The following is an 11,297-nucleotide window of genomic DNA, read 5'->3' as shown; positions in this document are numbered from 1 at the left end:
GGCAAGCAGGGTTGTGTCATCTGCATTTACATTACTAAATAGGTTATTAGTAGGAACAGTTGATAAAAGCTTCAAGTTTTTGTTTCCACATGTTTAGGGTAATGCTCTCATAACACTGAGATCATTTAAGACAAATGCCTATAAAACTTTTATGGTATTTAAAAAATTTTTAAAAAATTAAATAAAAAAACCCTTTTATGGTATTTTCATCTTTTCTCAAAGTAAGTTAGTTGCCATGGGAACAATGACAATGGAGAAATTAAGTTAGAAATGTTTGCTTTTTCATATGCTACATGTTAAGCAAGTAAATAGGGCTCCTTTCTTTTTCTAAAGCAGGAGAGAGGCAATTTCAAGGGTAAATAAAATTTTTAAGACGTTGTAATACTTTGTACTACATTGTAATATTATACTGTTCAAGAATAGCATATATTGAGATTTTTTTCTGTGTGCCAGTCCTTATTATCTACATTTTGCAGACAAGAAAACGGAAATTATAAAAACCCAAAGGGTCACACAGCAAGAAAGTATCAAAATTCAAATAGAAGCAAAAGTGATAAATCAGAATCAGTCATGCTATGTGACTTCCAACCATAATTATTATGTGTTTATTACTAATTCCTTGCTATGTGCCATCACAGCAAACCTTTACATAAAAGCTCTGAACCCTGTCCTAACCTGAGCCAATCTCACTCTCTCTGACACACCTACAACATTACCCCAGTTACTCAGTCAAACCATCTCCTCCAAGATCTTTGTCTCTTAAACTGGCCTCCACCCTCCCAAGCATGATATCCCTCTCCAAGGACTGGTCCCTCCTGGCAACATGCCCAAAGTGTGTCAGATTAAACTTCAAAATCTTTGCCTTAAGGAGCAACCTGGCTTCACCCTCTCCAGGACAAACCTGTTCTCTTGACAGTTCGTGAAATGTTCAATACTCTTCTCCAGCACCATAACTCAATGACATCAGTTCTTCTTAGTCATTGTGCAGTACTCTGACACATAGCAAGTAACTGTGAAGACCACGGTCTGAATCAGGTGCACCTTAGCTTCTAGATTGACATTGTTGCTCTTCAGCACTCCAGAGAGGTCCCTGACAACTGACTTTTCCCAGTGCAAGTCATCTTTTGATTTCCTGAATGCTGGTGTTAAGGGTGTTGATTGCGGAACCAAGCAAGCTGAAACTGTTAAAAATCTCAATCTCTTCGCCATCTATCATGGTGCTGCCAATTGGCCCAGTGGTAAGAATGTTTGTTTTCTTGATGTTGAACTTCAATCCATATTGAAGACTGCAGTCCTTTGCCTTCTGCAGCAAATGCTTCAGGTCCTCCTCAGTTTTGGCAAACAAGGTTGTGTCACCTGCATAACACAGGTTGTTGATAAGTCTTCCTCCAATCATGATGCCCCTTTTCTTCTCATAAAGCCTAGCCTCCTGAGTAATCTGTACCACATATAAATTGAAAAGATATGGAGACAGGATGCATCCCTGACACACTCCTTTCACAATTTTGAACCATACAGTGTTCCCTTGCTCTGATCTGACTGCTTCCTGGTCCAAGCATAGCTTTAGCATAAGCACAGTCAGGGGTTCTAGGATTCCCATTCTTTTCAAGATTAGCCACAATTTGTTGTGATCCACACCATCAAATGTTTTTGCATAGTCAATGAAATATAGATATACATTGCTTAGGTACTCTCTACTTTCAGCCAAGATCCATCTGGCATTGGCTATGATGTACCCAGTGCCTCTAAAACCTGCTTGTATTTCTGGTAGTTTGCTGTCGATGACTGTTCCAGTTGTTTATGGATAATCTTCAGCAGGATTTTGCTTGTATGTGATGTTAGTGATATTGTTCAGTAATTTCCACACTCTGTTGAATCAACTTTTGTCCTCCAGGTTTCTTAGTACAACCTGGTGAGCACATTTAGGGCAGCTTTTGTTCATTAAAATATGTCAAATGGTATTCCATCAATTCTTGGGGCCTTATTTTTTGCTAATTCCTTCAGAGCAGCTTGGACTTCTTCCTTCCTCATCATTGCCTCTTGGTCATATGTTGTTTCATGAAATTCTTCTGTGTCAGCCAATTTTTTTGGATTAAATAGTGTACAGCTTTATACATCCATAGGCATAGTGTTATAAAAAAATTCAAAAATTGTTTTAGCAAAATTTAGATTATTTGAGTCCTCCAAAATTCAATTACATAACTTTCAATCTCAAGATATGTTGCATACTGTAAAACCTGCATGAAAATAGCTCAGTATAAAACATACACCTATAGGTGTTGGGAAATATAATGAATGCATAGATGATTTAGACGTGATATTTAGAGAAATAAAATGAAGACTAGTCACTATAGAGAGAGCTCTGGTAATGTAGTCTGTGGAGAGTGGCACTGCTAACTCAATGGCTGCACCTCTCCTGTGGTTCAAATCCACAGTCTCCTCGCCTGCAACATACATCCTTTGATGCCATTTGAGTTGATTTTGACTCGCCAGCAAAGAGAGAGAGTGAGCTATGAGCTGATTTTTCTAGACAGCAAAGAAAATTGTTGTTCTTATGTGCCATCGAGTGACCTGCAACTCATAGCAACCCCATGTACAACAGCTCTGAAGCCTGACATGTTCTGAGCCAGTTTCACTGACTCTGACACACTAACCCCCAGTACTCCAGTTACTGTATCAATCTATCCCCTCTGGAGTCTTCCTCTCATGTGCTGTCCCTCCACTATCCCAAGCACGATATCCTTCTCCAAGAAACGGTACCTCCTGGCCACATACCCAAAGTATGTGAAACAGAGCTTCAAAATCCTAACCTCTAAGGAGAAACTTGGTTTCACCCTCTCCTAGACAGACTTTGTTTTCTTGGCAGTCTATGGTATGTTCAAGACTTTTCTCCAGCACCACAACTCAAAGGCATTGATTCTTCTGTCATCCTTAGCCATTGTCTAGCTCTCTGATGCTTAGCAAGTAATTGTGAAGACCATGCCCTGGGCCCGGTGCACCTTGGTCTCTAGACTAACATCATTGCTTCTCAGTACTCTGGAGAAGTCCTTGACAGTAGATTTCCCCAGTACAATTCATCTTTTGATTTCCTGACAGCTGGAGCCAAGTGTTGACTGTGGAACCAGGCAAGCTGGAACTGTTAACAATCTCTACTTCTCTCTATCAGTGCTGCCAATTTGCCCAGTGGTGAGAATCTTTGTCTTCCTGATGTTGAGCTTCAATTCATATTGAAGACTATAGTCCTTGACCTTCTTCAGCAAGTTCTTCAGCAAAAAACAAATGAGTGAGCTGTGGTTGCTTAGATTCTATGGAGTAGATATTGGTGTGACAAGGTAATGTCTTTTCCTAAACATAATACAACTTGCAGCAAGGTAAATGAAGGTATTGAGAGATATGCAACAATTTTTTTATATTAAGCCAATTCTTATAAATGTTATACATAATTTTGAAACAATAGGGGTAATAAGAAAAAATGTGAGTAGTTGTTGTTATTGTTGTTATGTGCCATCGAGTCACCTATGACCCATAGCAACCCTATGTACAGCAACTCTAAATCCTGCCCTGTCCTGAGCCAGTCTCACTAATTCTGACACACCAACCACCATTGTTCCAGTTACTGTATCAATCCATTTCATCCAGGGTCTTCCTCTTGTGTGCTGTCCCTCCACCCTTCCAAACATGTCCTTCTCCAAGGACTGGTCTCTCCTGGTCACATGCCCAAAGTATGTGAGACAGAGATTCAAAATCCTACCCTCCAAAGAGAAACTTGGTTTCACCCTCTCCAAAACAGACTTAATTGTTTTCTTGGCAGTCCTTGGTGTGTTCAAGACTCTTCTCCACACTACAATTCGAAGGCATCAATTCTTCTTCTGTCATCCTTAAGCATTGTCCAGCTCTCTGATGCATAGCAAGTAACTGCGAAGACCATGGCCTGGATTAGGTATATATGTATGCTATATGGACATGGGAAAGATATGGGAGTACATATTTGTGTATATATGTATGCTTGTACATATATATGAATACATACTTGTAGGTGTTCCATATATATATGTGTATCAATAAATCTCATGGAGAGTACAGTTACATACTTTTAAAATATATCCAAACACCTTGAGAGATTGATTTGCTTGGTTTGAAAGTTCACAACAGACTAATAATTCATAAAGATAATATTCTTTATCTTAATTTTGTAAATAGTGTCTGGGATTAAAAAGCTTACAAAATAGCTATCTAAGAGAAAATCATAGGTACCTTCCCATCTGGAGCAAAGGAAAGTGAAGGAAGGCAAAGACTCAAAGAAGAAATTAGTCCACAAATCCAATATCCCACACAAACCACAGCTCACTTAACCAGAGGCCAGGACTAGAAGGTGTCCAGTTGCCGCTTCTTACAGTTCTGACCAGGAGCAGAAGATCCTGGATAGAATGAGAGGAAAATGCAAAGTAAAACTAAAATTCCTGGAGAGGGCAAAATAGTCTCACTGGACAAATAGAGACTAGAGGAACCTCTGAGATTATTACCTTAAGATAGACTTTTAACCTGAAACTGAAGCCATTCCTCAATGTCACGTTTCAGCCAAATAGATTACCTTATAAAATAAACAATAGCACCAGTGAGACGTGTTATTGCTAAGTCCTGTCGAGCTGAGTATGACTCATAAAAACCCTGTGAACAACAAATGTGAACTCTGTCCTATCCTGTGCCATCCTTATCATCCTTGACACATTTGAATCCATTGCCCCAGATAATGCATCTTGTTGAGGGTCTTCCTCTCCTTTGCTGACCCTCCACCTTTCCAAACATGATGTCCCTTTCCAAAAAACTAATCTTTCTAACAACATGTCCAAAAATATGTGAGATGGTACTGCACTTTCTCCAAGACGTATCTGTTCTGTGGACAGTCCATGCAATATTTAGCACTCTTCTCCCTCAAAACAACTCAACTCAATGAACTCTTCTTATTTCATCCTTATTCATTTGTCCAGTTCTCAGATTTATTAAAGGAGATTGGAAGGATTGTGGCTTAAATCAGACTTACCTTAGACTTTAAACTTTGGAGAGATCGCTGACAGCACTCTTTCCCAATGCTATACATCTTTCAATCTCCTGACTGCTGGTAGCAAGAATGTTAATTGTGGATAAAAGTGAGATGAAATAGATGACAATTTAAATCTTTTGCCATCTATCATGATGTTTTCTATTGGTCCAGGAGTAAGAAATTTTGTTTTCCTGATGTTGAGATATAATCCATATTGCAAACTGCAGTCTTTGAGCATGTGCTTCCTTAAAACGTGAGCTATACAAGACCACAAGGTCAATGTTTACATAAAATCAAAGATAAGAAGACTAAGAAAGGCAGGGGCACTGGATACATGAAAGGGGAGCTTGTTATTGTTGTTAGGTACCCTATGTTGAGTATGACTCACAGCCACCCTATGAACAACAGACCTGAACCCTGTCCTATCCTGAGCCATCCTCATCATCTCTGACTCAGGGTGGGGTAAAAATGGAGAGTGCTGAAATTTTACAGGATTGTAATCAATGCTACAGAACAAATTGTATACAGTGGGGGAGTAGTCAGAAAACTACTGACACAATGAACTTCAATAGTCAAGTACGTAGCTGATTCAGAAGAAATGCAGACATTGGAAATGATTGAATATAAATATATTTTCAGTTATTTTCTTAAAGATACACTCCAACATTCCCAATAAACTGGTTTTTCCTCTTGGCAATTACACCTCTAGCTTCTATAACTTTAATAATTCACTAAGATTCCCCACAACATAAACAGTGTTCAAAGTATCCTGAAAAATCTACAACCATGAGAGGATAAAATAAATGAATGGGACCTTCTAAGAATCAAACCCCTATGCACATCTAAAAACTTCTGCAACAGAGTAAAAAGGAAAGCCACAGACTGGGAAAAAACATTTGGTAATGACATGTCTGATAAGGGACTTATATCTAGAATTTATAAAATAGTCAAGCACCACAACAAGATAAAGGTAAATAACCCAAATGAAAAATGGCACAGGATATGAACAGACACTTCAATAAAAAAAGACATTCAGATGGCCAACAAGCACATGAAGAAATGTTCAAAATCCCTAGCTTTAAGAAAGATGCAAATAAAAACAATTATGAGATATCATCTCACACCAGTCAGAATAGCAAAATTTAACAGAGCAGCAAACAACAAACGCTGGCGAGGTTGTGAAGAAACTGGAAACCTTATTCATTGTTGGTGGGAGTGTAAAATGGTGCAACCACTATGGCGCTTTCTCAAAAAGTTGCAAATTTAAAAAAATCAATTAATTAATTAATTAAAAAGTTGCAAATAGAAAGATCATTTGACCCAGAAATTTCTCTACTGGGAATATAACCTAAAGAAACTATAATTGCCACCCAGGCAGATATATGCACACTTATGTTTATTGCAGCCTTGTTCACAATAGCAAAGAGTTGGAAACAACCTAAGTGCCCATCAACAAAAGAATGGATAGAGAAGCTCTGGTACATTCACACAATGGAATATTATGCTGCATTGAAAAACAAGGAACTCATGCAATATTACTCAAAATGGGTGACTCTGGAGGACATTATGCTGAGTGAAGTATCTCAGTCAGAAAAATCCTTCCTAGTGCCACTGTTGTAGAACAGGACTGACATCAGGGTTGGGTTAAGACTGAGAAAAATTGGATAAACTATATATACTGCTCTGAAACAGATGAGGGAGAGAACAGTTTAAAAGCGATATATGATTGGGTATTATGGTTATAACAGTAGTCCAGAATGAAGGTTGCATAGTGGAGTGTACTCGGGGTGGGGAGGATTGTATACCAATAAAGAAATTTTTCTTTTACTTTTCAAAGAGAAGAGCAAACTGTGGGGGGGGGAGGGGCAGGGAGTAAAATGCAACAATGAATGAATGAAATCCAAAATCTCTGCAAATATACATTAAAGTTAATAAAATAAAATGTAAAAAAATTCTCTAAGATTCCACTTTCTGTATAAAAGTATAGACTTGTTAACAGAAATGAGATACAAAATAAAATTACAGAGTTTTGTTTGTGCAATGATTTATTTATCGCAAATATCTTTTTTAAAAAACCAACTAATGGCAGCTTTACACATGGACATCATCTGATGGACTGCATAGAAATCAGATTGACTACATCTGTGGAAGAAATTGTTGGAGTAGCTTATTATTAGCAGTCAAAACAAGGACAGGAGCTGACTGTCGAACAGACCATCAATTGCTCATCTGCAAATTCAAATTGAAGCTGAAGAAAATTGAAACAAGTCCACAAGAATCAAAATATGGTCCTATCTCACCTGAATTTAAAAAAAGAATAGGGTTGAGGTATTGAACACCAATGATGAACAATCAAATGGGTTGTGGAATGACATAAAAAATATCATCAATGAAGAGAGAAAAATGTTATTACAAAGATGTTGTTGTTGTTGTTGATTGCTGTCAAGTTGAACACAACTCATAAGGACTCTATAAAAGACCTAATGTTTTTCCAGAGGCATGTGGTTTAGGAAGTAAATACCACTCCTGCCTCTAAACCTGTTTTACAACTAGGAGATCCACCAAACACTGTCCACATTGGGAAACCATTCTGGTATTTGATATCCCAATGGTACAAGTTTGAGCATCACAGCAAAGCCAGATTACTTCATACTGCACATTAACAAAGAGTGATGTACAAAGTGGAAGAGTGTTCCTCCAGATTTAACAGCACTAGTTTCATTTAGCAGTGGTTAAGTGTGGTCAAGTCAAATATGACTGAGAGTAAGTTTTGCACAAAAAATATGAACTCTGTTCTATAACTAACATCATTTCTGTACATTTAGAGAGTTTGTAGAGTTTCCAGAGGCATCTTGTTTAGGAATTGGATGCCACTCCTGCCTCCCAGCAATCTGGACGCGTGTTCAAACAATGTACGTAATGGGTCACCATTATGGTATTTGAGAAGACTATGGAACAGTGTGCAGCATCACAGCAATCCCAAGTTGTTCAGTTCAGCAAATGGACAAAAGATTGCTGTATCATTTAAGGAATATTCATTCAAAAATTAATAAATTTGGCCCGAGGGCCAGACAAAACCAAAATGAACGTCAGAAAAGACTGAAAATTTCACAGGAGCATTCAGAAACTATAAAAAGAGCAAGGGCTGCCTGGAGACAGACATATATGACCTTTACCAACTTCACAAAAGGAAACTGTCCCCACAAACAGCATCAACAACATAAAACAAATTCCCATGTTGCCAAACATCTCTCCCACATTCCTACCTCTTTCTACTCATCTCAAAGCCAATATTACTGCTTTACTAGATCCAAAATCTGATGTGATAGCTCACAGATCACAAAGAACCACACTAGGGAAGTTAATAGGTTATAATCCAGGTCAATAGCAAAATTCAGTCAGGATAGCTTCTGAAATGTACTCGTAGGCACCTCAGCCTTGAGCCTTGTGGTTTAAGGCCAGTGTCACAATGTTCTCAGTCCTGCCAATATTGGCTTCCCCCTCATCCCCACCCCTCAGTTGTTTAACAAACTTGAGCACAGGCTCTTAGCCTTGGTTCTGTCCATGGTGGGTAGCAGTCCTAAAGTAACCCCATCTCATGTTGGTTCTCTGGTTTGGCAACAGCTGCTACTGCAGTAGGTGTTGCTGAAGCAAGAATATCTGGGCCTGAAGGACATATTATATTCTTTTGTTGCTGCTTCTTCTTCTTCAGTGATGGGGAAGATTCTCTCTTGGCTGCTGGATGCACTCAATTTAAAGGCAAGGCTAGCCAGTCTCCTTGTGGATCGGGGATAGTCAATCTCCTTGTGGATAGGCTAATATGCCCTTTTCGCATATTGCCTATTTGCATGGAAAAGTAAAATTTAGTGACTATGAAAAAAATCTTGAATAACAAACTCCACAGAAATCAAAACAAAGGGAAAAGATGCTGATTTAAATTAGCTGAATAGAAGATTTCCAAGGACAGTTCAAGAAGATAAAGCAAAGTATTATAATGGAATGTGCAAAGAGCAAGAATTGGAGAATAAAAAGGGGAGAACTTGGTTGGGATTTTTCAAGCTGAAAAAAATTGAAAAATAAATTCAAGCCTGTGAGACGCTATAGCGAAAATACTGAATGATCCAAGAAGCATTAAAAGATGGAGGGAGTACAGAGTCACTGTACCAAAAAGAATTGGGCAACATTGAAATATTTCAGGAAGTAACAGATGATCAAGAGTCAATGGTAATGAAGGAAGAAGTTCAAGCTTCACTGATGGCACTGGCAAAACATAATCGTCCCTATATCAATGGGATACCATTGACGTATTTAAAATAACAGATGCAGCCCTGATGTGCTCACCGGTCTGTGCCAGGAAATTTAGAAGACAGCTACCTGGCTTATGGACTGGAAGAGATCAGTATTTGTTTCCATTCCTAAGAAAGGTGATCCAATAGAATGTGGAAGTTATCAAACAATATAATTAATGTCTTGTGCAAGCAAAATATTGCTGAAGAAGATCCAAAAAAAATGCCTACAACAGTTTGACAGAGAACTGCCAGAAGTTCAGCCTGGGTTTAAAGGAGGCCATGGTACCAGGGATATCATTGCTCATGCCAGATAGACCCTGGAAGAAATCAGAAATTACCATAAGAATGTCTATTTAGGGAGCTTTGGTAGTCTAGTGACAAGAAGCTGCGCTGTAATCCTGAAGGCTTGAGGTTCGAATCCACCAGAAGCTCCACTGGAAAAGGAGGAGAAATCTCCTCCTGTGTCAGATCTGATTCGATGGTACACCAAAACCAAAAAACAAAGGGGGAAAAAAAAAACACAACCAAACAAACAAAAAACCCCAAAACTAAAAAACCACAAAGAATGTCTATTTATGCTTCATTGACTGCATAGCTATTTGTGTGGACTATAACAAACATTGAGAAGAATGGGAATCCCAGAAATACTTACTTGAGTTCATTTAAAACCTAAATATCAAGAGGCTATTGTTCAAACAGAGCAAGGTAACACTGCATGGCTTAAAATCAAGAAAGGTGTGCATCAGAGTTGTAGCCTCTCTCCATACCTATTTAATCTGTATGCCAAGCAAATCACTCGAGAAGCTAGACTCTATAAAGAAGAATGTGGCATCAGGATCAGAAAAAGGCTCATCAACAATCTATGTTATGTAGATGATGCAACCTTGCTTGCTGAAAGTGAGGAGGACTTGAAGCACTTGATTCACAAGATTAAGGATGCATTACATCTAAGCATAAAACAAAATTTTCACCACTGGACCTGTAGGCAACATCTTGATAGATGAATAAAATATTGAATCTGTCAACGAATGCCTCTTACTTGGATCCAGAATCAATACCCTTGATACTAGCAGTCAGGTGATCAGGAGACATATTGCAGTGGGAAAGTTTGCAGTCAGAGATTCATTCAAATTACTGAGGAGCAATTATATCCATTTGAAAACTAAAGTGTGCCTGATTCAGACTATGGTCTTTCCAGTCATTTCCTATGCAGCTGATAGCTGGACAATGAATAAGAATGACAGAAGAATACATGCCTTTGAGCTGTGATGCTGGAGAAGAATTATGAATATCTTATGAACTGCCAAAAGAAGAAATCGATATGTCTTGGAGAAATGCTGCCCGAGTGCTCTTTGCAGGCAAAGATGACAAAGCTTTGTCACAAATACTTTGGGCATGTTGTTAGGAAAGGCTAGTCCTTGGAAAGGGACATCATGCTTGGAGGGTTGGTGACAGAGAGGAAGACTTTCAACCTGACGGATTCACACAGTGACTACTGCAATGGCCTTGAGTATGTCAGAGATTATGGCAATGGCACAGGATAGGACAAGGTTCACATCCACAGAGTCACTATGAGTCATACTTCCCTCAATGGAGCCTAACCAGAGGAAGAAGATTTTACTTTCATGAAGAAAATATTTTTTCTGAGTGATGATTACCTTGCATTGCTAGATGATCTTTGGACATTTTCAAATGTAAAGATATGTGTGTACCATGCCCTTCCTTCTCCAGCAGAGGATCTGGTGGGTTTGAACTGCATACCTCTGGGATTGCAGTGCAGCTTCTTGTGACTAAGCCACCAGAGCTCCCACGGTCAACACTTTTTGCACCAGTAGCCAGGAAATTAAAAGACGTATTGTGATGGGAAAGTCTGCTGTTAGGGACCTCTCCAAAGTACTGAAGAGCAATGTTGTCATTCTGGAGACTAAGGTGTGTCTGATACAGGCTATGTTTTTTGCAATCACTTG

The sequence above is a fragment of the Elephantulus edwardii genome, unplaced genomic scaffold (assembly GCF_000299155.1).
Source record: "Elephantulus edwardii isolate Elephantulus edwardi_28Jun2011 unplaced genomic scaffold, EleEdw1.0 scaffold00119, whole genome shotgun sequence".
Classification (NCBI taxonomy): Eukaryota; Metazoa; Chordata; class Mammalia; order Macroscelidea; family Macroscelididae; genus Elephantulus; species Elephantulus edwardii.
This window is presented reverse-complemented; position numbering follows the sequence as displayed.